We start from the raw sequence: 18,517 nt of genomic DNA on the forward strand, positions 1-18,517 counted from the left end.
TCCACCAGGGTACATAGTTCCGACACCTAAAAATGGTACGTCCAAACAGATCTCCAACCAAACGTCCCTCAGTACAATGCACTCCTCTATCTAAACTGTATATGTGCATGCCTGGGGGTGCTGTATATATACATTGTATACTAGAAATCTGCCAAACCCACTCTTTTCCAAAATTCGGATTCATGTAACCCGGCGGATTAATGTTAATGGAGGTTATCAAAGTCCTTGGTTCAAGCAGTATTACGTAATAAACTTTATTGATTATCTTACACAAAGGTGCATTGTATGAAATACATTTTTTTTATTGCAACGTTTAAACAATACAGCACATAGTGATGCCACTCAGGCGTAGTGGCATATATCAACGTCACCACATAACAGTGTCTGACTGTCTGGTTCCGTAGCTGTAAGGAAATTCCAAAGTAAGATTTAAGACACGCAACAGAGGTATGTAGAAGGAACGGGAACAAGAACGCCTGGTGTACACAAACCGACAAATTAGATAATGGTAACACAAACGTTAATTAAAAAAAAGTTATTTGTCACAAATAAACAAGCCAATGACAATTTTTGTAAACCGTTTTATTATTATGTGGCAGTGTGCTTTAATAGACCACAGAACAGGAATCTACCCTCATGTAACGTTAGCCATAGTTACCCTAACCTTAATCCGTGAGGTTACATAAACCCGTCACTTTGAAAAACAATGGTTTTGAGAGATCTCTTGTGCAGAACCCCAGGTTTATATATGCTCAGCTTAGATATACATGAGTGCATTATACTGGGGGACGTTGGGTTGGAGATCTGTTTGGACGTATCTTTTCAGGATGTCGGAATTATGTACCCTGGTGGAATTGTGTTATTAGATGTTATATAAATCGTTGTCAAAAAAGACTAAGACTCAGACGACGTTTTTTCCACGCTTGGTATGGCATATTTGATAACCTTGAATGACGCTCATGGCCTCATAGAACCAAAGTTCAATTAAGGACACAAAACACGGAACCCAGACCGATCAAAAGTCACACCTTCGCTTTAATTATTACAGTTATTTCCCTATTACTTGTATTAGTTATGCTTGCATACCGGCCACCTTTGACCTTCACCCACACGACGTTTGACAGTGATCGAACACTTTTGACACCTGTCATGCCCATATATGGACAACGAGAAAAACATTGGGTAAGGTGTATAGGAATGTGAGATGACATCATTACCTGTTGGGTAATATTTAATTCATGATTTCAAAGTCACGCAGGGTGTCTGAATGATGGCGTGACTTTGGGTTAACGGTGAGGGGGAGGGGGGCACACTGTTCAAGTACAGCAGATGTTTAGTATGATGTCATAGTTGCACTGAACGTTTTTGTAGCTGTACAAGCATCGATACGGATGTATTTCTAAAATGTACTATAACAGTATAAAGTGCAGGGTTTGACCCAATGGTATCGATGCCCGATTTAATTGAATTTCGATCCATTGAAGCACAAACGCACCTTATTCAATATAAATCTTTCCCTTCTTGTAAGTTTAGAGCAGATAGTATAGTATGTACGAAGAGTAAATGAATAGAGTGTACGAAGACGACCTATTATGAGACAAAACTAAGACCGACAAGCTTCCTTTGCTTTAGTACGGCTTAGAGATAGGGGGTACTGTTTTGCAAAAATGATGCAGTTTTTGGTGAAATGCCCCTAGAAATATGGAGACAGCCATTTGAATGTAAAAATGTGGCCAATTGTTAAATGCTAACCCCCCTGTACATACCCCCGTGAAGTTTGACTATGTAGGGACCCTGCTGACCAACATCATTTCAGTGCAGACTTTGCAGCGCCGCATATTCCTAACGCCATCGCAATAGTACCGGTTACCGATCTTAAATCCATTTTGTAGTTTAAACTAATTGAATCTAACGTCCTTGGCAACCCGATACGCTTGGTAATAACCACGCTAATTGGATCGAGCAGGATAACGAATCACGAAGGACTATTGTCTCTGACATTAATACGCCGAACTGCTTAAAACATCAACAAGACAAGAAACCAGAAAAACCACATCTTGCACGAATCCGTCTGTTACTCATTACAACTTCTCCGGGCGAAGGAAATACTTTCAGAAATGTCATTCCTAAAATATGGTGCTATCTAGCCGCAGGACGGATCAAGGAAGCCAGGCACTTAAGAGGGTACGTGTGAGGTCACCGTCAAGGGGAAAGGCTTTCGGCTTAACCGGTGTGATATCTTTGATATCTCCGAGCATTTTTGATATCTGCAATTGTCCGTGAAATAGTTAGACCACGCTGACTTGATCATATGGATGACATTCATGCGCGCATCAATTTTCGACCGTTCCAAAAAAAGTTTGCGACCATACTGTAAATCGTACAAAGAGGCTGGCAAATGAGCAAATATTTGCGGTATATGTCATAAACTTAATTCTTTTATGGAACTTCAATGGAAGACAAAAAAAATTTGCGACTATGCTGTAAATCATACAAAATATATCGGAAAACGAAGTCTGATGTCATACAAGGCCTCTTTTCTTATCGTAAAAACATACTGATTTTGTCGTAAACCTAATCCTTTCACAAAATGTATTTCGAGTCCTGAGCGAAGTTTTCCAAGCTCTTACAAGAAAATGTGAAAGAACAAAAATAACGAATTCATCGTTTGGTATACCATGCTCTGTATATTCAGTCATCTGTAAAACCTTCTTGACCACTTAGATTTCAGACCGAAGTCAACTGTTTTGCCCAACTTTTATTGTCTTTTAGCACGCACGCATCGATTTTGCAGTGCCCAGAGAATGCCATCCATATAATTAATTCAGTATGGCCTATAACCGTTGGTGAAATATTACTGGGAACACAAAGTGGAAATCGTGTTGTCTTGAAATTTGATCACGTAGTGGGATACTGGAAATTCCTCGTCTACGATGTAATCAGGTTTTCTTCATGGTCGTGACTTTGAGATGTCAGATCTTATTTCCTCCTCCGAACAATTTCCGTCACTCCAAATCACAGTCGCCTTTTGTTAAGAGGATAAGCAGCTATAGCTGTGATACTGTCTACTTAGGACGTCTCTATAATGTAACATTTACTAACATAATTCCACCAGGGTATCGTTACACCATAATTCCTCCACTCCTGTATATCTAAACTGTGCATACCTGGGGGTGCTGCATTAGAGATCTCTCAAACCCACTGTTTTTCAATGTGGCGGACTTATGTAACCCGGCGGATTTGTGTCAATGTAGGTTACAGATGATATTGACAGTGTAATTTTCGGTTTAGGACTTATTGTATGATGTACAATATATTTGAAAATGAATTTCACTTTGTCATGTCATGGAATTCCATAATGATATAACATCTTACGTAATTGACGGTTCACATTTCTTTGTTTAACTACAACAGATTTCAAGAGACTAGATGCGACAAGTAGACTATTTCTAGATTTGACAACTCTCATAATTTAAATATAGATAGATAGATAGATAGATACATAAAAGATATATAGCTTTCTTATCAGAAAAGATGTTGAAAATCACGATTAGCCCCAGTCTTCTTCATGTTAGCCTTTACTATTTACTAAGTAGAATTCTAATAATCATCTTATATTTCTATTTTGTAGTTTGTAGTTAACCGTGCGAACGTCAATGTACTTTTTGTTGCGACAATATGTCTTCTTCTTTAAACCTATCTATATCTATCAATCTATATATAATACTGGACAAAACCCGGTGTGGGTATCACGCCCAGGTAAACCTATGTAATGATGTTAAATGATGCACTGTTGTGAACTTCCCTAACCTTCAGCATGCTGAGGTAGCCATTTGGCACCAAATTCCTATTGGTTACGGGTTAGGCAGCAGGGAGAAGGTTAAACAAAGTTCTGTATCGGTGACATATATCTCCCGCGTGTTTTTCCTACCATGCTGTGTTTATTTCCTCCTACATACACACCACCTTGTTGTAGCAATTTGTTGGATATCGTCCAGGACCGGTTTTGATTAGCCTCCACCAGACCTTCCTAGGGGTGTGCGGATAGTACAGTGTAGAATACGGCCAAAATTGGATGAATTATTGGACAGGAGAGTCAGTCTGCGGGAGGGGTTAGCCTCTACCAGGCCCCACAGGTCGCTGGAAAAATAGGGCCTAGGTCGCAAACTGTACTCCTTGTTGAGCGGACTATCTCCTCTGGCATGTTATCCGTCTATTTTTCAGCGACCTGTGGAGCCTGGTAGAGGCTACTGGGGAAGGGTATTATAACTGCGACTGAAACCTTATGGTGGCCGAACTGCCCCTGACAAATATTCTCCCTAGGCTATAACCAGCATAGTTAGTCTGGTAGAGACTAGGTTTTGCTTACATGTACTTGCTGATTGAAGCTTGGTGTCTGCCATGTGTGAGTTATTCTTAGCGTATGTCGTGTGAGTAAAACAACATGGTCTTCAACACTTAGACCATTCGCTGCATGCAGTCTCTAATCTCACTAGTTCCCTGCTACTAGAGGAACTCGAGCACGTGTATATCCTATTTTCCCATTCATATTGACAATCAAAGTTAGATTTCAGCTAAACACCCCGCAATCTCTCTCCAAAAAAATAGTGATACAACAGATAATCCCTTGTTTACAGACATCAACTCAAACACATAAACACAAAGGTCTCTAACGTAATATGAAACCGATTCAGAAGAACGATTGTATTTCATCGGTATAACGAAGTATTGTTTGAAGAAAAACGTCCATGCCATGGTAGCTAGCAGCCTCCTTTACAGACCCTCTGGGAGCGCCGACGTTTATTTTAGGGGGGAACGCTGATTCTTGATCCTAGAGGCGCAGCTCAGAAACGATCTCCCCGGCATTAGAACCTAGTCCATACGTTGAAAATCGCGAGTTAGGTTATGTCAACGCTTCCCCAAAACTAAACTCCAGCGCTACATAAGAAGCTACGTGGTAGAAGCTCTGAGTAGGGGGATACAGGTGGACAGCTACCATGGGGATTACACGGTTACAACTCCTGGCTTTCTGCAAATTACGACCAGAGACAGAGTTTAATTGGCATGTTGTGGCCCCAGACTATTTAACTCTAATGAGGCCAGATCAGACCGGTTGAGATCCCCTGTCTGGGAGTTGTAATTTGTAGTGAACGGGTACGGTGGCATGTTACACTTGAACATGTGCTCTTGTGGGTTTGAACTTGACAACCTACCACCAAGTTCAAGTGGACCGGGACGGATACAGTTTTATCAGAACAAATCAAGGATTTATGAATCCTGAAACGGTGCGATTAGGAGCAGCTTTTGTAGTTCTGCACTTTTGTGTTTCTTTTTTTCGTAAGAGCTTCTTTAAAAATGCAGTAAGAATCCTCAAGTCGTTTCTAAACAGCTGATTATAGTGATGAAGGCATCGACTATTATTTGTACATACTATTTGTCGCTATACACTTTATGAATGACCAAAAAGAACCAATTTTTTATCATTATTGAAGTTCAATCAAACTGCCGACCCATAGGCTTCCAAATGCTACTGTGGAAGGTATAGTTGTGGTTTTATCTTTACTTTTGACGATACACATGATTGTCCTGTACATGTACGAACTTAATTTTCTCTATCTACAACGAAAAATAATCCAGAGACCACACCAGAAGTTACGTCATAGCCGTGAAATGCTCGTGAAGTACGGGATCACCATGCCGTCTGACAGACCGGACCCTAGAGCCTGCGCCCTCCCTCAGGATTTCCGCCACTGGAAACTATGATTTATGATCTGAGGCCGACGTAATTAGTTCTAAGGGTCTGCTTTAAGAAATGTAACACAAAACTTATTGTGCAAAGTCGGGAATGAATCAGCCTTGAGCGAATCAGCAGCTATTTATTTCTCAGCTTCAGAATCAAGATCGCTTTTTAAGTTCTCAACTGCAAAGTCGGTACGGAAAGTTAAGATAGAGTAGAGATTAAAAGTACAGACCCTATACTCTTTTCTAGGAAAGCAGGCTTTGTATTCACATACGATAGTCACAAATTATAATAGACCCTCAAGAAAAATGAAATGCAAGCTATCTCAGCGAATGTCGGTATTTCATAAGACATACAAAACAAGAATCTGAAGGTGATTGTATTTAACGTCACAATGAAGGTTACTGGTTACTTGAAACAAGATGTCGTAGTGTACCTTGAGAGTACTACAAGAAATGAAGAAGGTTATGGTTTATGACAAGTTAAGTGACCCGTATTAGAGCTTGTAGAATAGAGGCACGTTTTATCTTATGAATGGCAAGCTGGAAACCATTACAGCTATATCATGAAGGAAAATTATCTTGACTTTTTTCATGATTTGAGATTTGGGATTTACTTGCAACCACAACATGTATATGCAGTAAAGAACGATGTTTATCATCGGTTTGTTGTAGTTTTTGTGCTTACATTTCTATCGTTAGTAAGTGTTCGTATGCTTACCATGTTCAACTGAACCAAATCCGACAAAACAATAGTGCCATCATGTATAGTTCTAAATCATTCATAGACCATAGATCTATGTTATAATCTGTGACATGTACCCACAACTGTATACTATTACACATATGACTCATGTCCTTTGTACGTGTGTAGGTTGCTAGCAGCTGCCCCTACTGCCATTGTATTATGTTGATTGTGTGATATGTAGTTGTACATGTCATACTTATAGACCTTTAGCATCAGTTTCAATGAATGTCACGCTCAGAGAAGAGTGAAACTCAATACAAGATAGCTTCTTCGGAACATCTGGGTAGCATACTACACACCTCATGTATGCGGAGTTCACAGTGTCGCTGAGAAAAACCAGGCGAAGAGAACGTTTGGTACGAAATTAGGGCCCACCAAGAAGCGTAAAATGCCCCATCCGTAGCGCGGTAGGTACAGACATGCTCCCGGGGGAACGATAGCAGCGCGACCGGTATAACTCATATATAACTCATCATGACAAATCAGACGTGATGAAATCGTTTTAAAGTAGGCGATGTCTCTATCATGCCCCCAATTCGAGACGGGACAGATCAATCTTTCAGCTTGATGATCATTATCCTTACAGCAGAGCCGAGGGCATGGCAGTATACCTCCTTCGTAATGAGTTTCTACGACAAAGATTCAGCTCTGCATGATGGTAATAGAACGTGGATATCATTTGCAACATAACCCGCGAGTTTCTTACTGAATAAAAGCATCATCATAATCAAAGGTGGTTTCTGCTTATTTCAATGCTGCGTTTTCCAAGTTGACTATAAAGATGTCAAACCTCAAACCTGTCACAACCTCTGCAGAGGGGCCAAGACCAAGCGTTTTATTCAATCTATGAACTACCTATCTAATAGATGTACATGTGTAGATACGTTTGGAACCGCATTTGTTAACAGCGACACCTACAGGTGCAATGTGTAACAGAACCAGTCAAAATTGCCCTGAAGAAGGTGACAGAGGGTCATAAGCTCTTTTTCCCATTGACACAGCTATTGAGAATCCTATCTAGAGTGACCACCTGTCCACATAGACCAGATTGCGACGGTCCCCTGAAGTGGTCTTCTTGGACAGTTTTGACTGTATTTTAAACTACATGTAGTTACAAGGTGCACAAAAAATATTTGGAGGGCAAGACAATTAAACAGACGGGTACCTTTGATGCTAACCACCCATAAAACCTAGTATTAAATGTTTATCAAAACCTAGGCACACGGGAAGACCTATGCAGATAATACCAGCCCTGTTAGTGGTGTATTTAGGTAGTACTTCCGACTAAGAGGGTATCACTGGCGTTTTCTTAAGAAACACTGAGTTGTAAATTTACACCGTTTCACCCGACAAAACGTCTTGTTCCCATCCTTAGGCCTTCCTATACAGAGTAGATGTAGAAACGTTATACCCCTGCGAACAGGCCATGTGTATCATATCACAACGACAGGCGTTGATCGTCGGCCAAGCCTTGCCTTTAACACTTTTCCATTTCTACAAACCTCTTCCCTAATCCGTTTGATTAAGTTGTAGCAGTTTGGCAGAACAAACATCGGTGCTATAGCAGGAGAGTTTATCACGCCCGCTGTAAAGTTTTACATCAATCAACATATAAGTACATCCTATACACAAGATAAACAATAACACACCGGCGCTGAGTGACTGAAGCAAGGTGCCTTCAAGAACAGTCACGGAAAAAGAACGATAGGACTATACAGCAAAACGACAACCCAGCTTAGAAGAATACATATGGTAGAAATCTTCTGCCGCAAATTTTTGTAATTACTGAGAAAATTCAAGAAAGTAAGTCAGTCTTGCACTTACCCCATCCAGAAGTTTCTCTCCTACTTTGAAAATTACTTCAACACAGTCACGTTTGGTGTCACACGCCTCGCGTTACTGATCTCAAAAATTACATTTCATAAGAGCGGTACGTTGCAAATCATGTTTTCAAACCGTCTAGCCAAATAGCCATGAACTTGGAGAGAGAGGTACGGTTACCCAAGTCACGTCTGTTCGAAGGAAACTCGCCCGCCCCACCGGCACTTTACACAGGATAATTACATCTACACGCCTACAAGTCTTCAAATTGAAAAATAATTTCTTTACTGTCGTAGTTGCTTTGCGAATCACGTTCTCTGGTTCAGTAAGTTGAGCCGAACTAAGTTACATCTCATCTTGATTTGCGTCTGGGCAAAGTACAAGACAAGATTAAGTCTAGAGTAATATGATAATACAATTTCTACTCTACAATTTATGCTACTTCTATCATATATCACGGTAGTTGGGCTGCTCTGTTACTGAAACAGCAGTAGTTAAAATCTTCGGCATATCTATGTTTGAATGTAAGCCTATCGGTGTCAGTCTGAAACCTTCCGGTGCTCGCATTAGCTCACGGCGTCTATTCATTACCGAGTCCCGCGTTGATTTTAAGTCCGAGTTAAAATGATTCGGGGTCCCGGCCGGGCCCAAAAATAGCCCAGCAGCCGCAGGGTGTCCCGCGGGGCCACGTAGGGGTCACGCCCGAAAGTGCAAACCAAAAAAAAAACAGCCCGTAACCTACCCAACATTAGATGGACTTATCACCATCCCCATCGTGTCTGTCATATTCCCTTATCTCAGCTATACTTGACGCTTCACTGATCCGTGTGTATTTATCTACGCCGAGGAACTCGGAGTAGATTATGTTTTCGGTTGATCCGGCTGTTGTGTGGGTCTGTATGTATTTCAAGAGCATAACTCGGGAAACCTTTGATAGATCTTCATGATATTTGGTAGGTGTGTAGTGGTTGTGCAAAGGAAGGTCAAGTTCAAAAATCGTTTACCTGGCGTTTTCCAACAGTACTGCAGCGGACTTTTGATTTTTCTGTGTTTGTATGTTGGCAAAAAAAGTGACGGAAACGTTGATGAATCTCAATGATTTTTGGTAGGTAGGAAGAGATTGTGAAAACGGAGGTCAAGTTTAAAAATGATTCATCTGGCGCTTTCCTACAGTACTGCAGCAGGCTTTGTGTGTGTGAGAGTTTGTATGTCGCCAGCATAACTCGAGGAGCTGTTGACGGTTGTGCATGATATTTAGTGGATAGTTAGGGGTGTCAAAGAGGAAGGTCAAGTTCGATAATGGGCCTCCTAGCGGGTATATGAGGTACTGCAGCGGAGCTTCAACGTTTGAGGCCAAATTTTCTGGAGGCGTCAGGTTCATGATTTTTAGGTACTATATAGCTTCTGGGACGGTAAGTGAGTGGTGTGAATTATGGCCCCCTAGCTGCTCGTTTGGAACTGCAGTTGGCGTTTTTGTTAATACCTTTGGAGACGAATAACTTCAGCAGGGATTGACGGCTTATCATAATCTATGGCATGTGAATAGTTTCGGTGATGCTTTACATAATTGAATACTTGTCATGCAAATAAGACGATAATTTGCATAATAAATGAGGAAAGTTTATCAATCCGCCAAAAGCTTGTAGTCAAATTTCATGCAAGTGCTATGGTAATGATTTTTAAGTGGTGTACAGCTCTTGGGGCAGGTAGTAAGTGATGTAAGTTTAGACCCCCTAGTGGCTTGCTTAGAACTGCAGTGGGCTTTTTTGATGTTACCTTTGGAGGTAAATAACTCGGGTAGGGTTTGATGAATTTGCATTGCTTTGGATAGGTAGGTTATTGAGGTAATGATTAACAAATATAGACGTATGAAATTGTAATCAGGGTCTAATCAAGTGGTGAAATAGACTTGTTTATGATTGCGTTTAAGTACCTTTTGTTGACCTATATTCAAGGACAACACCTGCTTGTCAGCAGGCCTGCGTAAATTAGATTGATGCTCTCTGGTGATCTCACTACCACCGTCCAAACTACTCTCCCGCTGGGACGGAGCTAAATCAACAAACACAGGAAAGGTCAGGCCCTGTGAGGGACTATCGTCAACCAGATGGTCCTGACGTCGTACCTGATAGGGAACCACTACTTCATTCAGCCACCTAAAGAACGCAACAACGAACTTGTCTTCCAACTTAGTCTTCATACGAGGTCAAAGTTCGGAATTCCTCCCACCCTATCATCGCTTCCTACCCCCCGGGAGGGGAAGTGCCGTCACCGAGAAATTGTCCCTCCTTGGCAACACGTCTTGGGTGACCATGGAAGAAATTAGAGATTCCTCCACCAATGATCTGATGGCTAAGGGAATCATTCAAAGAATCGATGTTTCAGCTACCACACGCGTTTCTGAGGCACTGGTTTGTTGTGTCCAGCAGGAGTCAGGACTTAAGCCTAGGTCAAGCCTAGGTTACACATAGCCGAACATGGCCTCCCGACTCTCCCCCGACCATGGTTGAAGTGATTCGGGAGTGATTCGGGAGCTAGCTCGGTTGGCGTTCGACTGAGCCGGCTGGTGTTCGGCTGCGCCAGCCGAATGTTTTGAGAATTTCAAAACATTCGGCTCTGGACGGAGGGTCTGAAATGGGTCGGCTGGTGTTCGGTTGGTGTTCGGCGCGGTCGGCCAGTGCTCGGCTGGTATTCGGGATTGAGTAAGTAGTAAAATTAGAACCTTAACCACGCCAGAAACACTACTGACTTACTCCCAACTAGTTTCCAACCTACCCATAACTCACCCCAAGGCCGTAGACAAAACTCTGCTAACTAATTCTCAACCAAGTGACTACTATCGGAACGTGGGCGAATCACCCCCGACCTTCACACGACCAAAAACAAAGAAGAACGGATTGTTTTAATTAAAACCGAAAATGACCCCTCTTTTGAAAGTCGCTGAATATGTCCATTTAAATTCGTGAGAGGGTCTGCAATCGGTCGGGGTTTAGCCAGGAGAGATTCGGCAGTCTGCGGCTAGAGGTCGGGATGGTTGGGAGTAAGCTAGAAAGCATTCGGGGCCCATTCGGGAGTAATTCGTGTACTGGTTAGGAGATGATCGGCGCATCTTCGGCGCATGTTCGGCACCAAAGATAGGCGTGGCCCAAAACTGGTCAGAATGCTCCCGAACTACCGCCGACCTGAGTCGGCTAGCGTTCGGGAGCCATGTTCGGCTATGTGTAACCTAGGCTTAACGAGCCCGGTAAATTATGTTACCAACGTGAGGTGCACAGGAGACAGGAGAGGGGCAAAGTACACGGACTATCCTATTGTGCGAGCAGGGGGGTAACGTTCATCAGTACGCAGGACTAGAGAGTCTGTCTGATCTTTAGTGCGATACTTTGTCTGCTGGTCACTCTCGCTTTCACTGTCACTCTGGTTTGAAAAACCCCTCTAAGTGATCATCATCTGACACGGTCTCAGCATCCCCTGTGGTAGTGTGCGATGTTTGTGGTCCAGGATTTTTGTAGTCAGCATAACTCAAGAATGGATGGATTATGACGATACTTGGTACGAGTATGACTATGTGGGCAGGTATTGGGAAGACGAAGGTCAGGGTCGATTTTGGGCCCCTGGTATGTGACCCCGGTACTTCAGCAGAACTGAACGTGCTATGGTCTTGATCCTTTGGTGTCAGGAAGCTTGTGATGTAAGTAGAATTGTTGTAGCTTTGGGCCCCCTAGCAGCTTGCTCTTGATCTGCAGTGACATTTTGTCAAAATATCCTAAACGAGAATAACTGAACACAGCCACCAAACTTCAAGTCTCTTGACTATTGGTATAATCCCCTGATTATTCGGCGAAGATATGTGTTCGTGGAACTCTAGTTGGTAATAAGTCATGTTACTGTAAACATAGTATGAGGGCACATGTCGATATAAGTGAGATGTAACAACTGGTCCAATTAAGATTACGACAGTCTCTTTTGTTGCAGATAATACAACATGCCAAAACTATGCTAGTATCATATTGCACTAAATACGGGCAAGACAGTGACTACTTCGTGGAGTGGGCATGAACCAAGCCAGACATTCACTTAACAAGTCTTCGAACGGTTAGAGCTGAAAGACTTAGTTCTTATGGAAGTTTCAGTTGTCGCTTCAAATCTTTCAACTCCCCTCCCTAGACGATGAGTCAGGGTTTTAATATTTGGTTAACAAGGTCAGTGATGATCGGTTTACTCATAGACAAACAATGTAGTAGAGCTTCAGACTCCCTCTCTAGATCTACTTGACGGCGAATCCTGAGCGAGCGTACATCGTCCAGAAACTGGATTTCATAATTGGAATATGATCAAGATGTATGCGTATGATTAAAAAAAAAAACAGCATTGGAAAGATTTGAAGAAAGCCGATTGCAGCTGCAGATTGTCCAGGCCACTACTGCAGCAGAACACAGTGGACTACTACTGCTACTAAAACACACAAAGCGTTTTAACTAAAAATTGTTCTTTATCTACGAAATTCGTCGAGCGAGTTGTCAAATCGTTGGTCGCTCAGCGGCCGTAGCCTGTAGTGCAAAGGGGTGGGGTCTGCACGGGGTTGTTGAGTATCATATTGTTTTACAAAATAACACCTAATTCACCACAAACGGAATTTTGTTAAGGGTCGACTGATAACGTATTTATTGTTACACCGTTCATTGGAAAATAACACCCTCTTCTGGAGTTTAGGACTCCTTTAAGAACCATCAGGTTTTAGTAAAGGGCGGTTATCCAGATAATTGTTATATACTCGAAGAAGACAGGGGTTGTGGCATAGAAGGTGGAAGAAATGTGTGCCTCTTTGATCACTCTCGACAAGAAAAGACGATTACGCCCTGATAAATGACATCATGTTTGACCCAAGTCAAGTGTGTTTTTGTAACATCGCTTCAAGATCGATAGCTGAACTGTTTCAGTCTGAGTTTGATAAGACCGTCGGGGGGAGAGAGTGCTCGGCCTTGCTGTGCAATGTCAGAAAATTAAAACAAGAAACGAACGACCTATCAAACAGAGGGAGAAGTGACAGGCGTTTTTAAACACACCATCTGGACTAGGTTCCTTACTTGGTGGGGGCGTTTAAGCATTAGAATAGTTTGCTTTGGACTAGAAATAAATTCATCAATAAAGAGTGAAGAAATCACGAATTCTGTGATGCGCCCAAGAAGCTTTGGAAAATGGTCAATTTCAATCCCACCGTTTTCACTCTGATGGAAGAGATAACAAATTTGGGTTTAGCTTTGACCGACGAAGAAATGTAACTAGCCGTATTTGCGGTATATCATGGTTAAATTCTCCCGTTGTAATATCTCATAACATACATAACTTCCGTAACATCTCATATACATATCTAGCGTCTCCCCTGTCAGATTCTTGGAATATGAAGTCAATATGTCTGGTAAGTCTGAAACGCCCCACCTGACGGTCGAGCTGGGTATCGTCACGCGCCCCCTAGAGACCGTATTCATTACTGTCGCCTGTCTGCCGTCTCCGGCGACCTGGCTTGTCTGAGGTCACCATCTAGTGTAAACATAAACACAGACACCGCGCATGCAGCGTCGGGCTGATAACGGGTCGCCACGCGTCCGGCAAACCGACGTGTGGCACGTATCAAACTAGTTAGTAGACTTGATTGATAAGACAGCTATAATCTACAGCTATAGCTAGCCTGAGCTAGCCTGGATACCAGACTGTTTCCAGTGCCTACACAGGCCAGTTCCTCGCGATCGACTCAACAGCCAACATGCAACAGACCCCGGCCCAAGAAAATTCTACCGCAGCCCCCCTGAGTTAGACCAAGGATATAAAACCTCCTTGGTTAGACTCCGACGAACACTGTGGGAAGCTTAGCCGTGGCGACTGTTGCAGGGCTTACTTTTACTTGCTGCCTTGTATAGTGCGGGCTTTATACCAGACAGCAAGTAAAAATAAGCCCTGCAACAGTCGCCAAGGCTAGGGGAAGCTGTGGTAATGATGACCGTGGAGCCGCGAAGATCTGGCCTGTGTAGGTCCTGGAAGCAGTCTGGCATCCAGGCTAGTCTTTAGCACGAAGGGGCAACAATCACTAAATTACCCACTATCCTTGGCTTGTATGTGGTAAATGAAGCCTCTAGTCTAGTCGGACATCTCTGCTGCATTTATTTATCTCTGATGTACATGTATTAGATTTGGTGACAGAGCCCATCCCTATTGCAGCCGTCAATTTTGTGACCCCTCCCCTCTCACTGGACCCGCGGCACGATCGAATTGACAAAGCACTAATCTTTTTAAGCTTTGTGTGTTTTGTTGTCTTTTTGGTCATATTGTACGTTTTGAATGATATTGCCATTATAAAGTCCAGGGTAACACAAATCCAGTTTAGGACGCAGCGACTCCGCCAGCGTGCCGCGGGTCCAGTGGGAGGGGGGCTTTAGACTCTGATTACCAGCCAACGTCCAAACGAAGGCACTACTTATCATTTTAAAACAATCGTACTTACTTCCCATGTCCCTCTGGAGTCTGGACCCAATCTGTCTAATACTGATGGGGGGGGGTGGATATGAGTGGGTTGAAAGCACGTCCATTTTTCTATTCCATTCTGACATTGAATGTCTGTTTAGGATTGTCACCATTAGGATTACATGTTTATTTGTAAAGTGGTCAATTTTGTCCAGCTTTCAAACAAGACTCGGTAACTCAGTCCGTTATGGTTCTACTGACCCTGATTTTTCATTCATTTCGAACACACCCGATGCCCTGACACGTACAACTACAAGTTGATACTAGTATCACCCGTCGGATATGTCAGTTGTCGTCTGTTTGAAGGGCGGGCGGAGTCCAAACAAGACCCCATTCTCACGCCCGGGGCGAACAGGGAATGCTAACATTCAATACCGACATATAAATCGCCTGAAGTAAATCATTCGGTAACCAGATGCCAGAATCACTGTTGCTTTTTTCAGTTCGCTTAGCTGAAGGTTAATCTGCTTAAGAGCGCTGAAAAGAATTTTTACAGTACGTCGTTGCTAAAGTATGGCTTTGTACGCGCATGCGTGTAAGAACAGATCTAGATTACATGCTCTCATGAACTCCTACTTGATACGTTAGACCAATATCATCGCTAACACTGACCGCAAATAAAACATATACGTATACATTTGGATTTCATCTTTTGTGAGCGTTTTGCGATTTGTTCTCACCACGAATGAAGATCGCTTGAGGTTGGCTGCAAAGTGACAAACCGAACAATGTAATTATATGATTTCTATAACAAATTGATGTATGTTCTTATCATGTTGAGCTGTCGCGATCTGACAGTTACATGCTGTAATACTATTTCAAAAGCAATCTCTTCCATGTGTGTCGTTTTGAAATCCTAAGTATGCCACAGATGTTAAGCGCCAAGGGCTAGCTGTAATCCGGTTTAAATAGGGAAGTTTCTATGCCTGGGTTACTGATGCGCTAATGTTGCCAAACATGGTGATGTCATGCTGCCATCCCGGTTTGTAACGTAAGGCTGGACTTGGTTTAGCCTGGTAACCATGCCATCGTGAACTCCCCGGTATCTCAACGGTGCTGGGAGTATTGTCCGGTCGCCCAGTGCATTGGCGCAAGCCGGTGACATTTTACGGGGTTGATTTCAATTACTAGTACTTCGCTCTACGAACGTACGGCAGTATTTAGAAATGCTGACTGGAAAGATAGGAGGCTGTCAAAAAAAAGACCATTGGTTAGTAGGACGCTGACTGGTTGAGAATGGTAACCAGGCTAGATTTGGCTAGAAGCCACATATGGTTCTTGTAACATGTCACACGACGGGCACACGCGAAAGCTGTAAGTGCGCAACACCGCTTGACACTGAACGTTTAGGTCCTGACATATACAACTTCACACGGCGTTATCAAATGCTTTACAAATAGTACACAGCATTATACATGTCAACTAACTATGTACCTAACATCAGAATCGAGTTTTCAAGTGACATTTAGAGTATTGAATGGGCTATCATAGAGACCAGGAAGTACATGTATGCTGTTTGGTTGTCCTCATTCCGAATGACCTCATTTGTGCGATATTTGCCTCACGTTTCAAACTACAATCTTGCCAGAATCCAACAAGAATAGGTTGATGATAAAAAGTAATATATGTTGTCCTTACCTATGTTTATCACCGAAGCCCTGGACAGTGGTGCCGAATGCTTAACCGGTCAAGTATACTTGCTAGTACTCTCAATCAAGCCGCATTGAGGCCCCTCCCCGATACGGCACTTACCGGGCGGAGGGAGTACTGCAGTATTGATATTACAAGCACGTCGAACGGGTACCACATGTGACGCCACGGCCTTGGAGCAGCAGAGGGCAGACTGGAGGGCGACGAGAATATGCGTACAATCTGGACTCGAGTGCTGTATTTGGTCGCGCATTGTCGCATGATGCTCAGCGATTGACCGTGTCACTTTGAATAGCCTGGATGCCAGACCCCGGGCCCAATCTCTATAATCTTTATCGTGTGGGGCCAACACGATATAGATATCATAGAGATTGGGTGTCTGGCATCCAGGCTACACTTTGAACAGCCTCAAACGATCTCAAATTTCTGAATTCCTGCACTAACAAATGCTGACATTGCAAGATTAAAATGAACACTTTAAACATCCGTCAATACATGTCAAGAAGAAACGATGGAACAAGGGTATGATAATATAGGACCCTATACAATGCCCTTGATTGCAGGAAGTAGAATTTTGTAAAACATTCTGACAAACCGAGAATCTTTAGGACGTTTCAGAATGTTTCTTCTATTTGTGCACGTTTTATCATTCATCATCATCCATGCATGCGAGTTTTAGCCACGTTAATGCTTTTATAATACTACGACTGTAATCTTGTGATAAGCCATCCGAAAAAATATTACCTTACACAAAGGTCTAGATGGCAAATGAAACACACACCATGCCAAACAACAGCCTTCACCTGCGCTGCTTGTGGCAAACACTGCAAGAGCAGAGCTGGACTCGCCGCTCACGGACGAGTCCATCGACGCTGAACCGATCGTCCGACAGGACGAAAAGGAGAAGAAGAAACACAAAGGTCTACCCAATAAATCGATCGACAATCTTTATTGTACATTCAATAAGTACAGGCATACAGATATAAAAGTTGCAATAAAGTACATATAATGACAGGACTTCTAATAGTGATCTAAAACATTGGCTCTAATACAAAACTACGCTAAAACTACGAGATGTGCTTGTTTAATATAGTATGGTCAAAACGCATAAGAAACGCTGCAAGTGACCACCGGGAGCGTGAAAATCACATTTTCCGGATATCCCCTTTACATCGGTCAGGGGTTGACTAGAAAGGCGTTAGCTGACCACAGGGTCGAGTTTTCACGTTGATTTCGACCTGGGAGGGTGACACACGGACAACAGGTGTTCCTCTGACCGGACACTAGTCAGGTTACCCGCCAAAATGACCACCCAGGCCGCCCCCTTCCTAACACAGATACACCTGTTTCTAGGGTCTTTCTCTAATAAATGTGACCTAGATGAAAACATCTGTTCATCAGTACTGTTGCAAGGGATCAAGCAATATTGCAATGGTCTAGCGAGGTTGCCAATAAAATATTGTTAGCATGACATTTTCACAAATATATAGATAAGTTCAAACACGTTCAAACTTTCATTCTCAATTGTTTGAACAATTTAATTAAAACAATTTTGACTGAAAAAATGTTGACAAATATTTACAAATGTTTAGAAAAGTTTACAAAAGTTTACAAATGTTTAGAAAAGTTTAGAAAAGTTTACAAATGTTTACAAAAGTTTACAAAAGTTTACAAAAGTTTACAAATGTTAACAAAAGTTTACAAAAGTTTACAAAAGTTTACAAATGTTTACAAATGTTTACAAAAGTTTACAAATGTTTACAAAAGTTCACAAAAGTTTACAAAAGTTTACAAATGTTTACAAAAGTTTACGAATGTTTACAAAAGTTTACAAAAGTTTACAAATGTTTACAAAAGTTTACAAATGTTTACAAAAGTTAACAAAAGTTTACAAAAGTTTACAAAAGTTTACAAATGTTTACAAAGTTTACAAAAGTTTACAAATGTTTACAAAAGTTTACAAAAGTTTACAAAAGTTTACAAAAGTTTACAAAGGTTTACAAAAGTTTACAAAGGTTTACAAAAGTTTACAAAAGTTTA

General features: G+C 42.1%; 1 protein-coding gene across 2 annotated transcripts in view; it reads right to left on the minus strand.

The window, feature by feature from the left end:
• LOC136440141 (matrix metalloproteinase-24-like) overlaps positions 1–16,595 on the minus strand; it is a 78,331-nt gene extending 61,736 nt beyond the window's left edge. Inside the window, exon 1 of one of the 2 annotated variants that reach the window (XM_066436008.1) lies at positions 16,466–16,595. The gene's annotated coding sequence lies outside the window, so the exon portion shown is untranslated. Of the gene's footprint in view, positions 1–8,311; positions 8,334–16,465 lie in introns of those variants that run through there. The other variant, XM_066436032.1, reaches the window with a different exon arrangement.
• Positions 16,596–18,517: the final 1,922 nt, after the last annotated feature.

This window comes from Branchiostoma lanceolatum, chromosome 1, assembly GCF_035083965.1.
Source record: "Branchiostoma lanceolatum isolate klBraLanc5 chromosome 1, klBraLanc5.hap2, whole genome shotgun sequence".
NCBI lineage: Eukaryota > Metazoa > Chordata > Leptocardii > Amphioxiformes > Branchiostomatidae > Branchiostoma > Branchiostoma lanceolatum.